The sequence below is a fragment of the Bicyclus anynana genome, chromosome 8 (assembly GCF_947172395.1).
Source record: "Bicyclus anynana chromosome 8, ilBicAnyn1.1, whole genome shotgun sequence".
Taxonomy (NCBI): Eukaryota; Metazoa; Arthropoda; class Insecta; order Lepidoptera; family Nymphalidae; genus Bicyclus; species Bicyclus anynana.
This window is the reverse complement of record NC_069090.1, coordinates 11,648,241-11,674,912: the sequence shown is the minus strand read 5'-3', so window position 1 is coordinate 11,674,912 and position 26,672 is coordinate 11,648,241. Positions and strand designations below refer to the sequence as shown.

General features: G+C 35.0%; 1 protein-coding gene across 2 annotated transcripts in view; it reads left to right on the top strand.

Moving 5' to 3' along the window:
- Positions 1-26,672, top strand: part of LOC112048422 (zinc finger CCCH domain-containing protein 13-like) — a 102,137-nt gene that overhangs the window by 7,568 nt on the left and 67,897 nt on the right. For both annotated transcript variants that reach the window (XM_052882791.1, XM_052882790.1), the window contains exon 2: positions 11,750-11,773. The gene's annotated coding sequence lies outside the window, so the exon portion shown is untranslated. The remainder of the gene's footprint in view (positions 1-11,749; positions 11,774-26,672) is intronic.

The following is a 26,672-nucleotide window of genomic DNA, read 5'->3' as shown; positions in this document are numbered from 1 at the left end:
AAACAGAAAGGGTTTACAGCTCAGCATTAGCCGATCATCGCTGGAAAGCAATGCGCAGCGCTGATTTTCAGCTGAGACCCGGGTGACGTCACAGTCAGTTATAATTATAAACTAAACATCTAATCAAAATACTTTAAATACATTCAAAATAAAAATTCATATAATAAGACACAAAATAAAAAACCAAAAACAAAAAACCTTGATAAGAGCGAATAAATAAAATGATAATAACTTATTACCATAGTTGTTATAGTACCCTACTGAAAAATACTGTATTATTATGTAAAAGTTCTAAAATTATCTCGACGCGTATGTAGTTGCGGGCGTCCGTTAGGTATTACGTACCTATTTGCGTTTCCATAAACGAAGACGTTAACTCGTAATTTTGACGATTTTGGTTTTCCAATGTAAAATAAGAATAACCATTCGTAACTGATGAAGGAAGTGATTGTGTAAAGTTTTTTGCTTTTATCGTGTTAGTTCCACTTAAATTGGTGGCCGTAGAACCCGACAGCTATTGTAAATTTACTTAAATACAACAACTTCACAAGATGAATAATCCTTTTACCCGTTAATTTAATCAATTAATGCGGAAACCTTTGAATCAATTACCAAGGTATACCATTCCTTTCTCCTTGGTCGACTTCCAACTAGGTAGACAGGTGAAACTACGAGTAAATCTGGAGTCGTAAGGGGTTAGACCAGTAGCTCTGTAGGCCTAAGGCGACTACAAGATATCTCGTGTATACTGTCGACCAATAGCGGTTGAGTTGAAATATCACAATCTTTTTCTTCCGTACGAAACTAAAGAGAGAGCAATATTCTTTATTCCGCCGCTATTGGTCGATATTTGTCTGTCTCTCGTTTCTAGATACGAGTAAGTCATGGTGATCTACTTGAATGCGATATCTGGAAGGACCTACAAAAGATCTCTCTACAAAGGATGACGCAGACGTATATTTCCTTACTACATAGCATATATTTGTGATTTTTATGTATGTAAGATAAAAAAAAGAAACAAGAATACACTGATATCAGTTTATCTCTTGTTGGAATTTACTTTCTTGTTTATGTTATCGGGCAGCGTCACTAGGTCATTTGTTATTTGTAGTCACAATGAATATACTCCTACTTATAGATAAATGTATAAAGAAGGTTAATAATTTCCTTATTATAGATACCTAGTTGTATACAGTCCTTCTAGTTTTTAAAGTGCAGACTTTTATATATATACTTCATTATTTCATTTCTCCAGATTTGGCGATTTGAAGCAATATTCCCCAGTGGGAGAATATCAATGTATGTGTCATATTATGTGGCTTTAAATAGTATTTCTTGTCTTTTCAATTATCGAAACGGCTGAATTTACGAGCATCTACAAATGCAAACAGTGAAAGAAGAAATAAAATCCAGTAATAACAACTACAAATCTAGACTCAGAAACCATCAGAATCACTGTTCTGTTCTGGCTGTTCAGTTAACTATACCACAGGCGATGTGACGATTAAAAAGTACCTTTATTTTACTACCAAACGGATTAAAAATACTTTTATTAAGTATATAAAAAATGGACGCTGTTTGTTTGTAATGTCCTGAGTAAATCGCATACAATCGTTAGTTATAATAAACTGTAGGTATATTTTAATACTCATTAAGAACATTTGACGGTCATTCTCGATTGTTTTCGCACCCGTCTAATGACGAAGTCGTGTTCCATGATGTTATTCGTCACGGCACCTCCGTTGAATTATCATTAACTTATTTTGGCTACGTAGATAATTAATGTGCTATTTATTGCTTTAGAGAGAGACAAATATCTTAGCATTCCATTTTTTTTATTCTTTAGCCTTTGACTGCAATCTCACCTGATGTGGTAAGTGATGATATAAGATGGAAGCGGGCTAATTTGTTTGGGGGAGGATGAAAATCTATACTCCTTTCGGTTTCTACACGGCATCATACCGGAACGGAACGCTTGGCAGTGACGTCTTTGGGTGGTAACTAGCCACGGCCGAAGCCTCCCACCAGCCAGACCTGGACCAATTAAGAAAATCTCAATCGGTCCAGCCGGGAATCGAACCCAGGACCTCCGTATTGTAAATGCACTGTGCATACAACTGCGCCACGGAGGCCGTCGAAATTGACTGTACCATTAAGCTGGCATATTTACTAATTTTGTCTTTATTAACAACTTATTAAAATAAACAACAAATCAACTGAGAAATGTCATTTACCTATGATATCCACGAAGGGTTGTCAGTAGTCACCGGATTACCTTTGTTACATAGAATCTCAATTTCGTTTATGTCAACTAAATACGTCAAAGTTAGTGAATTAGCCTGCTGGTCTATCGTGTGGATCAATAAGGAAAATATTAATCTCTGTCATATTTATGTAGATACACAATTGTTTATATATTTGTTTCATATCATATGTTTTTGGACATGTATATTACACATATGAAACAAAGTCATTGCAATTGCTGCCTGATCCCTTTTAGAACCAAAAAAAAGATGTTGAAAAATGTCCTCAAACTATACTGGTGACTGTTTTAATGTCTTTTAATTTAAGGATAGTTAGTTTACCCATCCTATCTTCGAAAAAACAATCATGTACAATTTTACTTAAACACGGATTTTCGGTATATGTATAAATTAAAACGACAAATTATAATTAGAGAAAAACAAGGTTGTATATTAGTTGTCTAAATTATTCATTCATTTGTAATCAAAGTGTGATTGGTTGACCTCACGTTCTTGGTGATTTCGGAATTTGTTCAACCATTTGTCAATACGGCACAAAAGTCGTAGCCAGTGATGTTAAACACTGTTAGATGTGTTACTAGGTCATGAACAATATAATAATATAATGAGGCGCTCAAAAGAGGAAATTTCCACATCTCAATGTTAGTTGTAGTCAACAAAGAACGATATTTAAAACAAATAACACCTAAATATCGTCTACAATGTCGAGTTGTGTGTTCAGGATGTGTAAAAACTATATAGACATAAATAAATAATAGAATTAAAGACAAAATTGTGCATGTGTGTGCTCAGTTTTGTAGCCTATTGTTCGGATCACTTTTTGCGATGTTTTTGTAGGGGCGTAACCGATCTATAGTATAAAATTATCATTGTTCGCAGTTGTGTTAAGTAGCAATGTATCAGCAAGTAAATATAATTTCGCCGTAGGAATTATGGGAGAGCAGCCCGCGAGCTTAGAAACTCTCCATTCCATGAATCAGAGTTACATAAGAATGTACAAGAAACCGATCGAAGATACGTCAATAGCGACAATTATGGCACATCTGACTTTCGAATGCGCAACGCGTGCGGTTAAAGACATTGCTAGAGCCTATGCATACTTATTTTGTAGTACACGACTTGTTTTGGACCGAAAGCCAGTGATGGTCATACCTCCTTTTAGGAGCCTACCTAAAGTAAGGAGCCTACCTAAAGTTTTGATAGCCTACGTGGCGCAGTGATATGCAGTGAATGTACAAGACTGGATTCGATTGAGGTTTTCTAAATTGGTCCAGGTCTGGCTAGTTACCACTCTATCGACAAGACATGTACAGCTAAGCGATTTAGCGTTCCGGTACGATATCGTGTAGAAACCGAAATGGGTATGGATTTTCATTCTACGCCTAACAAGCTTGCCCGCTTCCATCTTAGATTGCAGTCAAGGGCTAACTTGCAAAGAACAAAAAAAAAGGCATATTCCCATACAATGGGATATAAAAGCCTTTATAGCTGAACGGTAATGGGGTCGGACTGATCACAGAAATGTTGTGGTTCGATCCCCGCCCGCTGTACTACACATTTCTAAAACAGTCTTTCCGATAAGTTGGAGGGGAATCGGAATATTGGCCATATTTAAAGCCAATTATGAACTTTAAACTTGTGTGGCCTTATAAGATAGCAGGTATTAAGAGTCCAGACCATCAATCGTTCTAGTATAAAACGTATTTCTTGTTGTTAAAAATGTCGTTGAAAATTCGTCATCGAAGGACCAAAAATCTAATTTCGTTTATTCAGTAACAATGTACATTTTGAATATTTATGTTTTTTTTTATTATTATTATTACCTAACATTGTTATAAAATAATAGTGATTTGTAAGCTAAGTTAAAGCTATAAAGGTTTTCAAATACAGTTATCTGAAACCATCAACAAAATCAACCAGGTTTTAGTGATTTTTCTTTGGCGGCCTTAACCAGTGCGAGACACTTACATTTATCGAGGGATGTAAATTAAAATAATTATTATTGGAATTTCGAAAAATTTTGGCTGATTGACACACGTAAAATTTGTACCTAAAATTGTTATAAATAAATAGTCAAATTTTACGTTTTAAAAGTGCCTACTGCTTACTTGTAATAAAAGAATTTGAATTCAAATTAAGACAAACCTAGGAGGACTACGACTAGCAAACTACGTTTGATTGTTACATTAAGGTATTTTTCAAATGACAAGACTAGATATGTAGTTTCATAGTAGCAAAGACAGCATAGGTGAGTGCTAGCCATGCCTTAAACCCTATGGCAATTCTATATTTAACGTGACCGAACAATAACCTCGACGGCTACTTGCGGCTCCTTCGCTAGCGTTTGTCCACTGCAATATTTTTGAGAAAGTTGCCTTATCTCAAGCGTTATGTGAATCGGTATCTTCATCCGTGGATCTTTTGTGGATAATGATGCGTAATCTGTAGATTATAATAATGTCTGTTAATTTGGCTGATAGGTGTCTATTATAACTGCCAATATCCGGCTGTAAAAGTTCGCCCTGAGGTAAGAATTATTTTAATTTGATGATGTTAGAGCTTGGGTGCCATCTCAGTTATGAAAACTTGAAAGTGTAATGGAAGTTTATGTAACCGTATCGATAAAGTCATTGTGTCATGCAATTTTTTCTGTAGCTTTGCCCGTGTGGAAAACGCTCACTAACCCTTTAAAGTTAGTCCTTATGACTCTGGCTATCAATTTAGAATTTTTACAATTCAGCATATCTAAATTACTAGTTGTTGTAGTAAAGTGGATGATCCAGTATCAATCGATGAATTCATATCAGCAGACCAGACTTAAATATACTTAGTAAATATTGTACATACCTTTCTGAACCGAGATTTATCCAGAAACGATTCATCTATTTTTTTATTTTTTTTAAAGAATATTTGCCATATCTTGTTAATTTGGCCAATATTCCCATTTCCATCTAACTAGTACATAGATCACTGAGATCCTTAAATATTTGTATTTGTTATGACATCAGGTTTAAATAGAATTTAACTTGTTTATCTGGTGTTTTCATCAAAATTACGTCATTTAATAGTTATGAATGAAGTAAAAAGAAAGCAAGAATGACAAATATCTTAGTCATAAGTACGTGACACGTGATTCTTTAAGAAGAGGCAAATCATTGTAGGTTTTACATAACTTAACGTATGACAACAGTTAGTCGCAACAAATGAAAATGAATTTATATCTCCACCAATAATAATTTTCTTATTTTCAAAACTAGAGAAAGGTTCTATAATAACGTAAATTTACCATAATTATTTTTTTTCATTAAATTGCCTAAAAATCATTAATCTGTTGAGAACCAAATATAGCACGGACATAGATATATTCAGATATAATTTAAAGCACACAGCATGTATACATACATACCTACACACGCACGTGTTGAATATATAGAACCTCTATTTATCTATACTTATAATAAATCTGTAGAGAGGTCAATTCTGTACATGAAATATATTTCCAAAATAACTATCAGGGGGTGATTAGTGATCGATACTGATGCCAAAAATGCAATTAGTAAAATTTTTGTCTGTCTGTCTGTCTGTCTGTCTGTCTGTCTGTCTGTATGTTCTTTATAGAAACAAAAACTACTGGACGGATTTTAACGAAACTTGGTACAATTATTCTACATACTCCTGGGCAGGTTATAGTATACTTTTCATTACGCTACGATCAATAGGAGCAGAGCAGTGAAGAGAAATGTTGAGAAAACGGGAGAAGTTACTCAATTTTTTAAGCTTCCGTCGCGTGTACAGCCTTAATGGTTAAAGTTACATAGAAATCATGTATGACGGAAATGTTCTCCTTAAAATTATCTATAAAAACATAACAGCATATATATGTCTATCTTTTATGGTTGACTCACAATAACACGTGTAACTCCCGATAGCTTAGCAGTTCGGAGCTTTCTAATTATATTTGTCAACTCTTATGTTTATAACACTCATCACTCATCCCTAACTAAAAAAGTTAACATTATTACCTATTCAATAAAAAAAGAATCATGAAAATCGGTAAAGAAACACCAAAGTTATACAAGAAATACGCTAAGCCATCGCGCGTGAATACTAATTCATGCTCGACGCGACTCGCGGGGGGGGGGGGGGATAAATAAAGAAGTGCAGCCTTAATGAGTAGGGTAGGGTAGGGTAGGGGTAGGGTAGGGGTAGTGTAGGGCAGGGGTAGGGTAGGGGTAGGGTAGTGGTAGGGTAGGGATAGGGTAGGGTAGAGGTAGGGTAGGGTAGGATAGGGGTAGTTGAAAGTTTACAACGACTTTCACGCGGACAAAGTCGCGGGCGTCCGCTAGTTTTCAAAATAAATGTTGTAAATCATATTTTCGCATTATCTTGCTAATAGTGCAAATTTTTGGTAAGTATGGATGCTTAACACCTACGCCTAAGGTTAATAGACACAGGGTGGCACATTTTGTAGGACATGTTACTTGCCATGCCCTGTGAAGTGTTGCTTTACAGACGACTAGCGGTTTCACCTCCCGTTCCCGCGAGAATGCGGGAATAAAAACAGCTTGTGACACTCATAAATAGCGAGGCTTTCTAGAGGTACAATAATTTGAATATCCGTTTAGTAGATCTAGAGATTACCCCCTACAACACCACAAACTTTACCTCTTTATAATATTATTTTTTATTATTAGAATAGCAGACGATGGTTTTCTACTTACTGTCAGGAATGCCATCTATTTAGTCCGTTAATTATGAATACTTAATAATTAGACTTTCATCACACGTCTTCAAAATGTCAAATGATCGTAGACAGAGTGCAAAGTCTCTGTCTACGTAAATTACCCACCGTCGTCTACAGTGGACACGTGCCACTTTAAATTACGACGAAAGTGCACAAGTGGGGACAAATCAATTACAATGTTAATAATACAGAATACCCCGGAGGCGGTGCATTAAAAAATCATTATACCCAATTTGGCGCTTAAGTAAAAGTTTCGTCGCACGTCCACAGACGGACGAGGAATTTTAATTAGATATTATAGTCTCGGCCATCCGGTAAAACCGGGCGCTTTGTCAAATAAAACCTCATTTTTTGTCTTTATTTTCTTAAATTCTGCCGATTTACGTGATAACCGTGTCGTCGAGTTGGTAGGAATCATGAATTTTAAATTGTAGATTTTCTGTCTGTGACATTCAAATCCAAGAAGAATTTTAATTATACCTATATTTTCTTGTATGTATTATACAAAGTTTTTTATATTTAAAAAATGTATTTTTACATGCTATTTGCGATCTACTCGTACTACTATATTTCACATAAACCTTAACCTACTACGAATAATAATACAACATTTCTTTTTTAAGCAAAAATAATAATAAGTCTTATTATTTTTGCTTCAAAAAGAAATGTTGTGTCCAATACTTTTAATTATCTAATTAGTTAAAATAAATGTAAAGGTATTGCAGAACGCGAACCATAAAATAGGTATAGATTTTAATAAAACTGCCATTAAAATATAAAATAGCAGAAAGTTAGCCATATATGTAAGTACAGACGCTCCGCGGTTTCACCCTCACTGTTTCCGTTCCTAGAAGGGAAGGGGGATAAAATATAGCTTAATACACTCATGGATGACGTGGCTTTCTATCGGTAAAAGAATTTCCAAAAGCGTTTTAGTATATCCAGAGATTACCTAATCACAGACTTTACATCTAGACTAATATATAAAGCTGAAGAGTTTGTTTGTTTGATTGACCGGGCTAATCTCAGGAACTGGTCCGATTTGAAAAAATATTTCAATGTTAGATAGCTCATTTAGGCTATAGGAACGAGAATCACGCGGGTAAAACCGCGCGGCGTCAGCTAGTCTATAATATTTAAAAATTTAAAATCAAAACAATGTAGTAATATAGGAAAAGCGATCTTCAATAAAATAAATAATATCTGACTATGTTACGTGATTGAAAGTTTAAGTAAAATAAAAATTACAATCGATAACCTCATTCAGTGCCGTGGAATGCGCGAACATATAATAGGTAGGTATATGCACATAAATCTTGCTTACAAATACATATGTGTATTGCGAGACGCGACATCTTTATAACCTTTGCTTTATTTACATAATAACGATGAACTCATCACATTAAATAAATATTTCATAAAAACCATACGAAGGCCTTTTGACGTTGCAGAAATAAACGCGGAATTTGCCCAACAGCGGGAATTATGTATTTGGAACTATTACAAAAGTATTTGTTTATTTGCTATAGATTGTATTATTACTACATTTTGCACGATTTGAAAATGTGTTAATGAACTGTTTATTTCAAAACACTTTGAAATGTCAGAAGGGGTTAATAATTTAGTTAATTTTATTTATTCTCCTATCAAACTAACAATTCGTTATTTTCAAGTGGTTAGAGCTGTGATAGGAAAGCCAGTAACGGTTATAAATGAAAAATGCCTCTAAAACATTGCATGCAATAATTTGTATGCTGAATTTAAAAATTCTTTGGCTACTATCTCTGCGATTGAGTGAAAATGCGATTAGGTATTTGATCACAGATTAGTTTTTTTTTTAAATTGACAATGTGAACAAAAGCAATAAGCAATATGCTTCTATTATGCTTTTATGCTATTCCTATGGTCATGGAAAAGCTTATAGCATATTTTTATTTTTTTTATTTCCTACAAATTAGCCTTTGAATGCAATCGCACTTGATTGTAAGTGATGATGCAATCTCAGATGGAAGCGGTCTTGACTTGTTAGGATTAGGATGAAATCCACACTCCTTTCAGTTTCTACACGACATCGTACCGGAACGTTAAATCGCTTGGCGGTACGTATGTGTATATGTTTTAAAAATATTTTATTTATTATACGCCAAATATTCAGTGGAATGCGAAAATGCATCGGATTTCAATAAACGATAAAAAAGGAATCAGGAGAATTATGATACTTAAGCTTAAATTATTATTACTTAGCCTAATACTCTTTTACTTCGGAATGGCAGCTCACAAAAAGAATATTTTCTCCGTTTTTGCAACATTTTTCATTGTGACCCCATTAATTGAAGCGTGACGTTTTATAACCTTCCTCGATTATTGAACTTAGAAATGGATTATCCTACACAATGTTAATTTTTCAATTAAAACCTGTAGTTCCTGAGATTAGCGTGTTCAACTAAACAAACAAACTCTTCAGCTTTATACTAATCTATACTAATATTATAAAGCTGAAGAGTTTGTTTGTTTCATTAAACGCGCTAATCTCAGGAACTACTTTTTTTTTTATTCTTTACAAGTTAGCCCTTGACTACAATCTCACTTGATGGTAAATGATGATGCAGTCTAAGATGGAAGCGGGCTAACTGGTTAGGAGGAGGATGAAAATCCATACTTCTTTCGGTTTCTACACGACATCGTACCGGAACGCTAAATCGCTTGGCGGTATGTCTTTGTCGGTAGGGTGGTAACTAGCCACGGCCGAAGCCTCCCACCAGCCAGACCTGGACCAATAAAGAAAACCTCAATCGGCCCAGCCGGGGATCGAACCCAGGACCTCCGTCTTGTAAATCCACCGCGCATACCACTGCGCCACGGAGGCTGTCAAACTACTGGTCCGATTTGAAAAATTCTTTCAATGTTAGATAGCCCATTTATCGAGGAAGGTTATCGGCTAAACATTATCCCTGTATTCTTACGGGAACGGGAACCACGCAGGTGATACCGCGTAGCGTCTGCTAGTATAGTATAAATTTGTTTGTAAGTCGACCGTTTTGTTGCGCTCCAAATAATAAAAAAATAATAAAATTGCAACAATTTGCCAAACCGTACCGTTTGTACTTGCTGTAAAGAGATAAGTGCTTTATTTGTTTCAACCTACTCACCTCAATCGTTCGTTGTTTATTGGTTACCGTAATAACAATTTTTATTATCTCTGTTTATCAATATGTTATTTTAGCACATTTAACTCATTTCTTTTATCATTTACAAAGAAGGTGTTCCCAAAAAGTCGAATTTGATGATCTGAAGATAAATTATTATTGTCATTTTAAATATTATTTAGTCTAGCGTATGCCCGCAACTTCTTTCGTGTAAATTTCTGTTTCGATCGAGCCAGGAAAAGGAGGAAAAAGTTGATTCAGCGAAATCGGTTCAGTAGTTGCGGCGTGAAGGAGTTACAAGGGATCACACTTAAGGTACACACTTACACACGCAAACTTTCGCCTTTATTAATACGAGTATTATCAATATTTGCTCATTGACAAAACAATAAGTAGTAAATGTTATGAAAATTAATCTGTTTTTCTTAAATCTTCCTGATTAGAAATGTGAAAATTTGGATGGATTTTTGTTACTCGATCATATAAATATACTCCACGGAATCGGGTGATTAGATAGACATATTCTAGAATAGGACACTTACTTTTTATATCGAAAAATAAAGGGTAAATTCACGCAAACGAGTAGTGAATAAATATGTAACATGTAAGTACATATGTTAAAATGTACACATTCGCTTAAAGCACATATGCTGCGCTATAGACACACCCTTTCTCATTGGTGCTACAGACATACAATACATAATATACAATAGTGTTTGAAACAAACATATAATTATGTATAAAAACATTTTCTTACCTCTTTCTTTATTAAATGCATATGAAAACTAATTTGTATTTAATTGAGATTGCGTATTTTTTTAACCTGAACGATGTTCACCAGACGGTGAAAGCTAAATCATCTCACACTATCATTACTCGACGCAATATGCATTTTATTTGTTTTTTATGAAATCATATTCATGCAATACATTACTTAAGAATTTTATACAGTGGCGCATTTGCAAGTTTGCCTCCAGTAGGCTATTGAATTTTTGCAACCCCTACTGAACTAACTGAAATTCGATAGATATAGTTCGCATTCATTCTTTATTTTTGTAGAAGAAAAAGCTTTTTGGGTCAAATTTGCCGCCCCCTAAAATTTGCCGCCCTAGGCCTAATTAGCTTACTGGTTAATCCACCACTCATCTTATAAACGACGTATATAAAAATAAAAAACAAATTTTATCCTGTTTAATAAATACTAGCAGAATATTTAACTGCTGGTGCCATCGATATAAATGCTGATACCAACTTTATATTAATAAGACGCCTCGTTTTTTCACGCGCTTTTTCATTTTCTTGGGAATATTGCGATAAATACAGTCTAAAACACTCACAGTAAACGTATAATTATTATCAAAATCGGTTCAGTAGGTACCAGATTCAGAGATTATCCTCTACAACTTCACAAATACCTCATTATAATATTAAGTATATGTACTATAGAATTCGTTTCGTCGTATATCTATTAAAATAAATGAGAACATTCATAATAAGTTATGTTGATTAAGGTTGTGACCTTGGTTAATATTGAATTTTCGTTAATTTATGGATTTGGTGATTTAAAAAACTAATTTAACTTTTTTTATTTCCAGGTTCTTGTTGTGGAATCCAGTTTGGTTTGTACACAGTTTATAACGTAATTTGACATTTAGTAATACAGCTATTTATATAGAGATCACGAGGTTATTTATTAGAACACAACAGGATGTCGCACTAATTGATTATTTTTCTGTCAGTTTGTATAATATTTAAAGTATCATATAAGTTAATTCTTAAAAAGCATAGGTAGTCGAATGAGTTCCTAATATCAGTTTGTTTTATAATATGACCAACATATTTAATTAAGATATTAATGATGATTATTATTAAAAATTACAGGTTTTTTATAAACCTCTCATATTACCTACGCCAATGTCTAGCTGTTGAAAGTTTTCAGAAATCCATTTTTAATTTAGAGAATATTTTAGAAAATTCAATGTTCCTACATTTATTGATTTAGGCTTTATGTTGTCAGTTAAATCAATTGAAATCAAAGCGTTAACGCGATAAACGCGAAAGTTTGTATGGATGTTTGTTACTCTTGAAATTTGGAATGGAAATAGATTTTACTCTGAATTAACATATAGGCTACTTTTCATCCCGGAAAAATCCATGGTTCCCGCGAAATTTATGAAAAACAGAATTTCACGCGGACAAAATTGCGGGCGTCCGCTAGTTATTAAATAATTCTCAGGCTGGGTCAACAAATCGTAATAAAATAGTTAACTGTTTTTTACACTTTTGCTGTCTACAGTTCCCACCGATTTATTATTATGTCATAACATGCGTGAAGACGTATGAGGTTTAGTCGAAAACGTGTGAAATATAAACATTCAGAGAAAGTTTTTTTAACAATTTACTGTCAGGGTTGCCAGAGGTTGTCTACTAATAAATAGGACACCTATGTGTTGTTTATATTATTAGTAAGAACTGTTAAATATACTAAGGTACGTTCCACTAAACGTTAAACGCGTAAAATATACGGTATATTTGACTTTGTGTAGGTTGGGGGTCCGAATATAGATCATTTCCATTCCGAATATAGATAGGTCCAATAATTAAGATAAAATTGTCTATAAAAAGTGATCTATAAAAGATGAATTTTCCACCATGCGTGTATATCTCCTAGGAATTAGGAAGCGTTTTCAATGAAAGCTCCCAGGCGACTTGAATTTTTCCGACAGTTTCAGCAATAATCGTCATATTTCAATTGGTTTGCACAAAATCTTTATAAATTGTATGTACCAAAACCTTCATCGTAAACCTCTTTATCTAGTAGAGAAAAACCGTATGAAAATCCGTTGTCTTTGAGTTAATTTATCCAATGTAAAGACATTCGACTTTTACGTCATCATCATCATTATCAACCCATATTCGGTTCACTGCTGAGCTCGAGTCTCCTCTCAGAATGAGAGGGGTTAGGCCAATAGTCCACCACGCTGGCCCAATGCGGATAGGCAGACTTCACACACGCAGAGAATTAAGAAAATTCTCTGGTATGAAGGTTTCCTCATGATGTTTTTCCTTCACCGTTTGAGGCACGTGATATTTAATTTCTTAAAGTGCACACAACTGAAATGTTTGAGGTGCATGTCCCGGACCGGATTCGAAACCACACCCTCCGGAATCAGAGGCAGAGGTCATATCCACTGGGCTATAACGGCTCTATACAGTAGAGATAAAATATAGGGAGACTTGGTGCTTAAAATGCGGCAAAACTAAAATAGTCGATGCAAAATGTCTAATGATGATGTGATACAGATATAGACGTGATCGTTTTATTAGCTGTTACATCTAAAGACTCGTATTGCCGTTTTTCACCGCTACCGATCGTAGGAAAATATTACAATAGGCAGGAAGCAATAACGTTCTTTCACTGTTAATATTCTCGAAAGGGAAATGCGTAACGTGGAAAAAACGCATTTCATTTATATTACAGCACAATATACACAGTAGGTACTTTCAAGTAAAAAATATATATTTTCAAGTCTATAAAGATTAGTTTGTCCATTAGTTTACCCCCAATAAAATACTTAAAAAATACTTAAAACAAAACTTTAAGAAATTTTTGTTGCGTTTGTTAGACGGTGCCTAGAATGAGTGCCAGAAACCCAGTCTCAACATAAACCAACTCGGGCCCAAAATATACGAATGATGCAGAGCTGAAAATTGGCCATAAATTAGGACAATAAAGGAGAACTCATGGACCAATTTTCAAAGAAATCTATATTTGCCGAATCAGTTAAATTAAGTGTTAGAGAGGCCCAATTTCGGCAATTAACTTAAAGGAACTAAGTTAAATTTACAATTAGATAAATATAATTTTGTTTGAAAATTATGAATACCAATATGCAAAATGTTGGTGCTAGTCCAATCAACGGAGTCTACCAGTTTACAGGGACGGTTAAAACATCCGATAAGTGTTGTATATCGGTTAAAGTTTGTGGATGTGTGACCAGTTTTTAACTTATTTACAAAAGGCAGGAGTTTTATGTTCAGCTGAATGTATGTTCATGGATATTTCCGTAGATTGTGGATCGATTTAATTTTTTTTTGTCCTTGTGATTTTTAATTTGTCAAATATAAAAGTGAAATAGTGAGAAAGTGAAACACATGTTTAGACTATCCGATACTTGTCAGAAGGTGGTGAAAAAGGTATTGTTTTCCCTAGGTTCCCTTATCAGTAACTATATTTATTACTTTGAGGCAAGGCAAAAGCTACTCAAGCGGATATATCCTAAAAAACAATGTGAATGAATTGATATGATACTCAAACAGAAGGTCGGGAAGTTTATATCGTTGAACTAATAAACTAGCCAAGCGTGATATTGTAGGCGAGCGCGTTCTATGAATAAGAAATTATATCTAAGGTTCTTGTAAAACTTATGGAAGTCAATATTATTATATTGATTTGCTTAACATTATGACAGTGATTGGTACGATTGAAAACATTCATGATATTTTTTTTTTTGGTAGAGCTAAAATTGGTAAAATATATAATAAAGAATTGACAGAATAGTTTGAGGTTACTTTGCCATTTATATACTCGTACTACGATGTACTCGTAAAATCTGTACACGGGAATATAAAAAAAAACATGATAAAGAATTGAAAATATTACTTCACCATACAAGGCTAGGCTTTTAAAAGCTATACCTACATTAGAAAATAAAAAAAAGATATACTTTTTCTACCAATGAATACAAATGCTAGGTAGTAGTATAATCTACTAGTACTGTGTAAAGGTCGATGGTAAACCAGGAAACAAAGATAAAACTTATCCTTTAACTAAACAATTTTTTTTGCTATTTGCAAGTATGTTGTATGCGTAGTATGTAAGTTACTTTGAATTCCAGGTGTCTGCTTATTATTTTCCTGCAGTAAGATACAGATTTATAGTTTTAGTTGCATTTTTTGCAACAAGCCGCCAGTGCTGTAAGCTTTAAATGACTCGATTCGTTATGGTAGAACTGTTATACAATCAGAGAGAATGCATAGCGACTTTTTGGCTACTTTTTGCGCGAAATCACGAGTCACTGCTTAAATGCTTTCTATGTAATGAAAATTTTGAGAGATCGCCGGTTTTTATGAAATATATTTCTGGTTTTTACAAGTTTCTTCTGCGACTGTGTCAATGACTGATAGAGCCTTGCATTTTAGGCTCTACGTTGATTGATTTTTCGATAATTTTTGAAATTGCTTTAACGTAAATACTTACCTATGTAATATATTATACCTTACTTACCTAATACTTACGTAGTACTACACGTACTATTACTATATTAAAACATCGATGTATTTTGAAAACCTCTTTTCCGATACGTAAGTATTTATGCTTGCGTTAGGTTTTGACGATCACTCTGGCGCAGTTGGAAGTGCTGTGGTTCTCAACAGAGAGGTTTTGGGTTCGATTTCTAGCTCGCTCAGTTTAAGATTTTTTTTTTTTTACATTGTCTCAGATCTGGTCTGGTGGCATATGCCGTAGCTAGTTACCACAAAAAACCAGTGCTACATAATTTTCGGTTTAGGAAGTATGTTGCAAAATGCCTTTTACTAGGTTATGCCACATATTGCAGGACATTCTTTCATTACTCCGCTGTTTGACTAAACAATTAAGCCTCAATATAATTTAGAATTAAATAATGTGTTAAGTGGCTTTACTTAGAAATAAAGATTGAATAGAATAGAATAGAATAGAATATTTTTATTTGTCCACACACACGTAATAAAATAAAAATATACAAACAGAACATACAATACATACATCTGGTCGTGGACAAAAAAGGTATCCACCTCAGCACGCACTACGAGTTAACCCATAAAGTGAACGATCTGCTGCCACCATAGTATTGTAGTAAGGAGAAAAGGAAGTAGTATTATGGGTTATTTGTTTGCTGATCCAATAATAAAAGAGCTTTATATTTAGTCTTAAATAACCCAATGGTACGCATATCTCGTATTGGTGGAGGTAAGTCATTCCAACACTTAGTGGCGGCAAACTTGAAACTACTACGAAATACAGCGCTTTTGTGATGAGGCATAGATCTATGTTTCTCTTTTCTTACCTCACCAAATAAGCCCGCTTCTATCTTATCATCAGGTGAGATCGCAACCAAAGGTTTCCTTTGTTTTAAAATAATATAAACAGAAACCCACCTGTCCGCATCTCACTTTTACTGTTAACATTCACGCAATGCGGTGAAAACAATTGATTTGTCAGCCTTCATATTGGTATGGACAGAGGCGCGCAGGTTTACTTTCTCTAATTTCATTACGAATCATTTCCATCGCCCGAAGAAAGCAATTCCTTTTTGCGGACTTTGTTTTGTTTTCTAATTAATATATGCTTTTTTTATTGAGAAAGAATACATTAAGGAACTTAAGCTGACTTATCCTAATAACTATACAAGTCATGCCCACGTGGAATGGTGGCAAGAATACTGGCTGCATTTCCGCGCTGGACAGCCAGGCTGATCCTTTGCGCAAAAAATGAGCCAGCCCTTCTGTCACCAGTCGAGGCAACTGGTGACAGAAGGGCTTACATATTAAATCAATATATGCCTATATTTTTATATACATACATGTAGGTACAGCACTTGGTTTTGTTTGCTTTCTTCCTAGCTTCAGCTGGATTCAACTTCCACTCCAATAAAATCATTGTTTATTGGCAAGAATTAATAAAAGACGCTATAACATACACCGATTAAGAAATTTACTATATTTTAGTCTAGGCAGTGAGCAATTAAAACATGTGAAGATGATGATGATTATTTAGTGAAAGGCACATATTATGGTTTGATGTCAAGTCTTAATCGGATCTTATCGGATAACTACATTTTAGAAATACCACGGTAACCATGGATATTTTCGGGTTAAAAAGTAGCTTGTGTAGGTATAATATTCAGGGAAATAATCTAGGCTATCTCCATCCAAAATTTAGCCTAAACGGTTTAGAAGATGCGGCGTAAAGGTTTAGTTTAGTGATTAGTGTGAACTATGCAAACTTATTTCTTATTTATTGTAAAATAAAATATTACGCTGTTATCGTGTGTTGGGGACAAACAAATAAAATATACAAACAGCCGAACGAAGAACCTCCTCCTTTTTGGAAGTCGGTTAAAAACAGCAAACAACATAAAAAGAATACTCGATCACTCGGTCATTTTTGAACTTTAGCGAAACTAACGAACAGTAATTAATTTTTATACATATATACGAGTTTGAAATAAAATCAAATGGTATTTAATCTAACCAACCAACTAGACTAGAGAAATCGAATCGGAATATTTTGTTAAATATAATTTCAACAGTTCAATGCTTTCGCCTGCAGTTGGGTAAGTTTTTTTCGAAACCGGAGGGCGTGGTCGGAACGTTAATAGTGCGGGTTCCATTCTCGATCGCGTGCCTCATGTTTTGAGCTTTTTGTATGAGGTTTTGTTTTTTTATCGTAAGTGCTTGGACACGATGACACGCAGGCGCGGTAGCGGGCGAGGATACTAAATATCGAACATTTCGTTAAATGCAAGTGTTCACTTCACATACAAAACGCGGTGGAAGTTGCGGACAAACTACAGCTTGTGCGGATTAACTTGACACCTGGCTCGAATGATGTTTGTACTGTGTTTGGTACCCAGGTGACAAATCAATGGGCGCGAGTTATAGATTTAGGCGCGTTCGCGGGTATAACACACACTGAACCAGTGACGTAGGAAGTAGTGAAGAAAGAGACGTCGCGTTTCGTTGTCCTGCTGCAATTCATTCAAGAGAAGAAACAAATTGTTTACCAATCTATCGAATCGAAAATATCGGTCTCTTTTGTTGCGATGAATTGAAAGAGAGAGCGATATTTTTGACGCAACGCTATTTATCGACATTGGTCTTTTTTCACGAGATATGTTGTGGTTCTGCATCATACGTCTACCTGGTGGCCAACTTGAACACGAGCTCGCGTAGTCCACCGCGCCCGCTGCCGCTCCCGCGCTCGCCTGTTGTACGTGAACAAGTACTAAGTCCATCGGGATGTTGTGATCTTTCCAGTTATTTTTTGTACGTTTTATGAAGCTTACGGAGTTTTTTGAATGCTTTCCGGGATCATGTTTAAGCGCGAGTGAGGTGGAATTCTATAAAATCGTTCGGCTTGTTCTGTGGAATGCCGCTTTTTATGGTTATATGAATTAATTTAATTAGTTTTGGTTGCTTGTAGTTTTTGTAACGTGATGTTTTATAGCATCCATTTTTGTAATGATAAAAAGTTGTAGGTGAAGGATGTTTTTGTTTGCTTTTTGTGTTTTTTGTTTTAAAATTTTGTTCTTCGTATGCGGAATTTACGTAGAATTTTAATTTTAATTTTTTTTACCATATAAAACAAAGTGTCACAAGACTATGTATATATAGTATTGTAGGTGTAGTTTGGTTTACAAATGCTTTTTTCAATATTTTTGGCAAAAACAATATAAGCAGAGTGTCATTCACCTAAAAATGTATAGGTAATATTGTATTATACACAACAAACTGTCGACTTTATAATATTATTGTGATAGTATTTTTTAACTTAAGTCGTAATCCATAACATATACTTCATTATGACCTATAGACGTTAACTGTTGGACATAGGCCTCTTGGACCTCCAAGCACAACGGTCTCGAGCCGCCAGGATCCAGCTGCTCCCTGCAACCTGCTTGATATCCTCGGTCAACCTAGTGGGGGGTCGACCACTGCACTTTCCGGTGCGAGGTCGCCATTCCAGCACCTTGGGACCATCGGCTCTTCGAATTATGTGGCCTGCCCATTGCCAGTTCAGCTTCGCGACTCGCTGAACTATATTAGTGACTTTGGTTCGTCTGCGGAACTCGTCATTTCTGATTCGATCACGCAGAGAAACTCCAAATAGCTCGCTCTATTGCCCGCTGTGTGACTTTGAGCCTTCGAACTCTCTTTCTTCTTTTGACTTATCTTTTTTCTGTTTTTTAGAAGAACATATACTTTCTATCATACAATTCGTATCACTGGGTTAGATATTTCTCGATTTGACCTATACTGTGTCCGACTTACGAGGCATTGGCCGACTTTTGGTTTCGAGTTGCCGTTTACTTGGAATCGATTCTTCCGAAAAATCGATGTAAGCGGTTACATAATCGAACATGCACAGAGTGTTTCCAGTTTTGAACAATGCTTAATACAAGTTGATTATACTTATGCAACAACACTAAGTATTTTTTTACTATAAACTAGTTAAAGCCCACGACTTCGTAAGCCAGATAATCGCTGTAAACTTTTAAGTATTAAAGGTAAGACATTGCTTTTATGTATGTATGAATTTTCCTCATTGTCTTATTATTATGATTACTGACAGTAACATGTATGTACAGCTTTTGTAATCAGAGTAGGTAAGCACGAGGCAGACAAAAAAAATTCAAGACGAGAATCCATCTTAATATTAGTTGTTGAAAACTTCTGAAAATTATAAAACACAGCTAAAATTAACGTGATACAACGTCATTTTTGGCTCGCGTTGCAAAAACCAGCTCATGACTAAGAGTCCCGTATGAGTTTGAAACCAGTCGAGCATACTCCGACTTTTCATCACGTGCGGCTTATTCACGTGTTTTATAATATAATACTCACGATAGTATAAATCCTAAAACACTGCTAGGTATTCAGTGTTTTTAGTAGTCATCAGTACAAGCTTCATACTGGTTTTTAAATTAAATACATAACTTTGTGTTCGCTAACCTTAACAATTCTTTGTTCGTTAACTTTATATGCATGGCTGTCAACGCAAGCGAGTATTAAAAGAGATTGCACAAGAATTCAAAGCTTGTTGTGATGTTTAATATCTATAGAATGCTTCTAGGCCTTTGTCATGAACAGACCGGCCTTCGGTCCCTCACATTCACTTGCAACTTGTGCCTAGAGATCGTGACTGTTGCGTGGGCCACGGAACTATCGCCATGCTTAGGCGTCTAATCAGTCCAAACTTTATTTCTAAACATAAAGTAGTAAGACACAAAGTTTACCTGATGTGCATTATACAACTATATCCTTCTCTTTTCGTCGTGTACCTCAATACGTGACGATTAATTACTTTTTTATGGCTCTGCTTCTGGTGACTGTACAGACTTGTATACCTTGGAGTCGAGAGTGGCGTGGTCTTCGAGGTCTATTTCATTCCACTTTGCCAGTGATGACAAATTTTGCTAAGAGCTTTTTGCTATACAGCAGTTACTAGTTTTTTGAGAGCTATCAACTATTGGTGACAGAGGTAGCTGATCAGAATCGTTGTGTTCCAGTCTGAAGGATATGGTTGCCAATGAAAATACACAACTTTTAGCTCCTACGGCAGTGTATTGCAGGATGTGTTATTCTCATTTGCATGCTATGCCAATTGTAGACAGTTTTTTACATAATAACATGCTGTTTATCTGTTTGTTTAATCATAAGCAAAATAATAATCAATGCGCTTAACTGGACTATGCCTTAGATCTATAGTGGCGCGTGGCATGATTATTCAGTCATAAAGTTCTGAATGAGTTTCTAGAATTTAGTAGCATAGTGTGCTAGTAGAACTCTATGCTATAGGCGTTGAACGTGTCTTGGACAAGAAATGTGTTCATAGTTCTTGTATGTTAATTTCTAACGCTCAACGTTTAACGCTGTTGTTTCTGCGTCACGGCTCGTGGCCACGGAGTTAGATTTATTGCCGGCACGTTTATTGGATCCAATCACCGCGAAAATATTATTTTTTCTTTCAATTTCAGCAATATCATAAACTAAGGCAATACCTTGAGGTCTGTTAGAAATCACATTGCGAATTAAATTCGATACGATTTTCTAAAATAGTCACAGTTCCTTGTAAGTTGCATACTCTAATTGGATTACTGTTTTAAAGGCTGCAGTAAATTATTACTTTACATATTGCATAAATCATGATGTTTATATTAGTGAATGAATGCAATTATCATTTTACGTTTTTACTCAGTATAAAGTTTTGTATTTCGGTTCCTGACCGGTTTTAATGATAATTCAATTATATTATTATTATAAACTAGGGTACGCATCGTGGTTTTACCCGCGCAGTAACTTTTCAAATACAGGAATAAAATAATTGTATGCCTCGATGATATTTGTAACTTGATGATTTTCTTTCAATTGGTGAAAGAATTTTTAAAATCGGTCAATAGGTTCGGAGCCTATTCGTAAAACAAACACATAAATCAAATCTTACTTCTTTATAATAACAGTTTAGAAATATGGATATTGGATATATAATAAAAAAATGCTTACGTTTACGCTGTTCCCATGTAGACACATTCTAATAAAGATACTTAAAAATGCGGCAGTCATTTGTGGTTTTATCCGTGGTTCAAGTAACTTGAAGGCTTCGTGGATTATCTTTTTCCATGCCTTTTAACACTGAACGACTTTATGTCGAACTTTTCATAGTTTAAATGTAATATTAACCGATATTGGGATACCGCTTAATCGTTTTTGCTTCAATAAACAAACATCTTATAACTTTCGCGTTTAAATATTTAACTACCTATAGTTCATATTCCCGTAGGAATACCGAGATAAAATAGGTTATGTTACTTGCTGATAATGTAGCTTTTTATTGAAAACGGTTTTTTAAAATCGGTCCAGTAGTTTCTGAATCTATGAGTATAACATTAGCTTTGATATCCTATCCTACTTCCTACTAATATTATAAACGTGAAAGTTTGTATGGGTGTTTGGATGTTTGTTACTCTTTAACGCCGCTACTACTGAAGCGATTTGGCTGAAATTTGGAATGGAAATAGATTTTACTCTGGATTAACACTTTTTATCTCGAAAAAATCCATGGTTTCCCGAGATCTGGGAAAACTGATGATTTTGATGATATAAATGTTTGTTACTCTTTCATCCCTCGACTTTCGAACCGAATTAGCTAAAATTTGGTATTAAGATATATTATAGCCTGAATTAACACCTAGGCTATTTTTATCCCGGAAAAATCCATGGTTCTTGAGGGATTTGTGAAAAACCAAATTCCACGCGGGCGTAGATATAATAATGGTAGGATTAACAAATGTATTATTAGATCTGTAGTTAGAAACTTGTTAATTTAATTAAACGGAACTTATCAGAGTCTTACACAAGATTATTTATTAAACGCTTGTGCGGAACATGTCTCAAGTGATTATCGCAACCTTGTAACTTTCGCCGAGGCGATAGGTCGCGCTATCTCCATGCAGAAAATTACCACAAACAGGTATAACCTCATTTCACCGTCTATCTCTTCAGCTACTAGTTGGCGGATAAATACATGTAATGGTTATATAGCTAGCTATATACCTAGCTATTTAATTAAATGGCTTTTGTTCGCTTAACGCTATACAATAAACATACTAGAGGTTCACGACTTCGTACGCAGGAAAATCACTAGAAGCTTTCATTCACTGTTATTCATATTTATTGATTTTTATTTTTTTAACGATGGTGTTTGTTTAAATTTTCGTGGATATAAACTTCAACGGCCAAGTGCGAGCTGGGCTCGAACGAAGGTTTCCGTATTATTATGTATAAAACCAAAATGTCGGGTTTATTTTTGGGAGCGGCTTAAATATTTTTTTATTCTGTTTTTAGTACCAATTAAGAAGCTAAATCGACAGCAAAAATACATCATCTGTGAAAATTTGGACTGTCTATCACGGCTTATGAGATATAGCCTGGTGACAGAAGCACAGACGAACAGGCAGCAAAGTTTTAATTTTAAGTAATATTGCTTTGCCCTATTACTTTGCCCTTTGGGTACCTACGGAACCCTAAAAATTAAACATTACATTCAAAACTATCCTAAAGAGTATCTAAATCTATTTAGCGCTATAGCCGTGATTGAAAGACAGGTAGATTTACTTTTGCATTTATAATACTAATATTAGTATAAATAAACTAAAAGACACGGTGCTTAGCTCCGAGAAACTATAGTTTGTTTCTAAATGAAAGTTTTAACACTTACGCCTCGGGCTGTGGGGCATACATGTTATATTGGCTCATTGATCGTAGTAGATCTTCGGTTTCTACACGACATCGTACCGGAACGCTAAATCGCTTGACGGTACGTCTTTGTCGGTAGGGTGGTAACTAGCCACGGCCGAAGCCTCCCACCAGCCAAAACGATACAAACAAGCAAAAAAATGTCATCTCTTTATAATATTAGTGTACAAAAAAAGGTTTTTTAATAAGGTGCTGTAGCACAGCTCCAGAGTTTACCAAGACAAATGAGCCCGTTTTATCGTGTTCGTATCTATACTAATATTATAATGCTGAAAAGTTTGTTTGTTTGAACGCACTAATCTCAGGAACTACTGGTCCGTTTTGAAAAATTCTTTAAGTGTTAGATAGCCCATTTATCGAGGAAGGTATACAATATTTTACCGCCGTATTCCTACAGGAATTGGAACCACACGGGTGAAACCTTGCAGCGTCAGCTAGTATATACGAAAATTATACGACACGATTACCAGACCAGCTCCATGGTTGTTGGAATTTTGGAAGTAACTGCAATTGATTGCCAGAAAATGTGTCAATAAAGCTTCGAAGATTTAGCCCACACACACTAAGAAGGCAAGGCAGGTTAAATAAATAAAAGCTTATAATAACCGGTTCGAAATACCCAAAATCTGGTGACATTTAAAATGACCCGGCGGGCTCTTACAAAGCCGGGGTCGCAATAACGACTTGACTGCATTATCCTCAATGCTATCACGTAATAAAACATATGTGAAAAAATTCGCCACTTTCTTTTTGTTATTCCGCGTAAATGCCAGATTATTTCACGTGTTACGAGTGTGATTGCACGAAATGGCTCCGCTAACTCCATATCTACAGAGTTGCATGTCACACTTTCACTGCATTTCATTCAGGTTCACACAAAATAAATTACAGGTTTGTTATTAATGCGATATGAAACTTTGACGAAGTAGATAAGATTTGTTTTAAGGAAAAACAAAATAAAACTTAAATGCATAAAATCTCAAAGTCAATATTCATTTATTTCTATTAGTCTTAATTTAAAAGCACTTTTGATATGTCAGGTAATGTTATTAGATTAATGGTGATAATAAGTCGGAAACTTAAAATCAAAGTAACGCAGTAGGTATGTCACCGTTAAATTGCAAAATACGTTCGTTTATAATCTCACTCGCGATATTGTAATCTGTCGATATATTGTGAACTTAACGTACTGCTTACAATTTAACGTGTTATTTTTATCGGTATATTATAATCTATCGAATTGAAACCGTTACATTGCAATCTTAAAACGTCAACTATAATAATTAATTAACCCCTTTAAACCCCTTCCATATAGGAGGTTTAAAAATAGCATAAGCACATGTCATACGAAAATTATGCGTAAACCAATCATTTATTAATGACGATTAAAACAATATTGGAGTGCAAAAAATTCGTATCTATGTGATGCTAAGAAATTCGAAGATGGTTGTTGAAATTATGGAAATAACTCCAATTGTACTAAAAATAATTCAATAGTTCGCTGAATTGTCAAAATAAGCGTCGAAGATTTTTCCCACACACACTAAGACAAGTTAAATAAATAAAAGCTTACAACAACCTGGGTAATTAAATTAAATAATACTCAAAATCTATGGGTATTCATGGAATGCTAAGATTTTAAAAAGATATTCATATACAGCATGCGTTGTCGATCCACAACATCAGGGTCTTGTCCTCTCTAACAGTTTTTAACTCTGCAATCTTGTACGTTAACGTTATTTCTTACGTATCTAATGGCGATATAAAGTTTAACGATTAGAATCCATTTATCTATGCGAGAGATTGTCGGCGGGAAATAATAAACTGACGTAAGATTATATCCATCATCGACACTTATAAGCCAAGACAACTTTTCCTTTGCCTATTATATACATATTAAACGCTAGTCTGTGCCGACGGTTTTTTCCGCATTACTTTGCTTGCTTATGTTTGAAAGTAACTTGAATAAAATTAATTTCTAATCGCTTCGAAGTCTTTAACCTTCGGATAACTTAGTTCTTAGACTCATTACGAGTATGTCGATTTACTTTTCTGTCCGTGTTTATATAGTTTCTCCTCATGTTTTTATACAGGTACCACAGTAAAATATTGTTTTAATGTTAAAAGAGAGTTTAAATTGGGGATTCCCTAAAAGTTGCCTCTTGTTCTTAAGGTGCGCAAATCATATGTTGCAGGAAACACTGACGCTGGAAGGGCATTCACCTTTTTTGTTTTAAAAAAATAGGAAATTTTGCCGTATTTTTTTTTATATGACCAATATTCCCATTCCCCTCCAACCAGTCGGGAAAGACTGTGTTTGGAGTGGGTACGAGTTACGACAATAGACCAACGGAGTGGGTATCGAACCTGACCCGATATCGACCCGGTGTGATGAATCCGACCGCTCTTACCGTTAAGCTATTGAGGCTTTTTGTGTTTTGAGCTATTGTATCTTATTTGTTTTAAATACAAAGGTCATCAAAATCAATGCAGAACATATTGATAGTTAATGAATTAAGGCAACAAAGTCGTAAAAAGTAGCCTGTCAAACCTAACCGTTATAAAAGTACACAGTAGAACTTAAACGTTTTTCGAAGTAGAAGAAACCTTTTAAAGAAAAACCTTAGTAGGGCTTTACTCACTATTCTCTTAATTTTTACTTTTCGCACAATTTAGGATAAGGAAATAATTCTTTCAGAGGCTCAGATTTACAATTAAAAGGATAATTTCAGTATAATCAGAATTTCTTACTTCGATTTCCGTTGGAATATTATCGACTCTAACCCTCTCGTAGGCTTTTGGATTAGATGGACGGAAAAAGGTCATGATTAAAACACAATTAAAAATCAACATGAATGTTCTTCAACTCAAAATGAAAATTTTAAAAATATGATCGTGTGTTGATCACGATCATTTTTATCGGCTGTCAAGCCGTTAGCGCTTCAGACATATGAGATTACTTGTCAGTGGTTGACATTACAAATGAAATACGTAATATTAGCCAGCCGATTGTACTCTATTGCGTGTGGTTTCTTGAAAGCCCTGATCGTTAATTAGTTGTCATAGTAGAGTTTCTATTGGCCAGTGTGTAATATAAACACGCCATTGTTCAGAGACTGGGCGCCCTCCAACCAAGGTGAGTAGGTTGAGTGACCGGCTACATTCCATTTAAGTCATCGGCTATTTTCGTTTGTATACCAACACACTATTAGTACTGGTCGAATCTCTACCGGTCTACTGTTGCTATTATGTTGAATACGGAGGCAAGACAGAAAAGATACTAGAAGAGCCATGCTTCATCATAATCAGCCAAACGGCCCATTACAGAGCCAAGCCTCCTTCTCTATAGGAGATATGGAACTTAAGCCCACAATGCTGCTCCGATGCGGATTAAGAGGCTAGCGACCCTGCTTGATGCCACCATATAGCGTTCCCAATAAA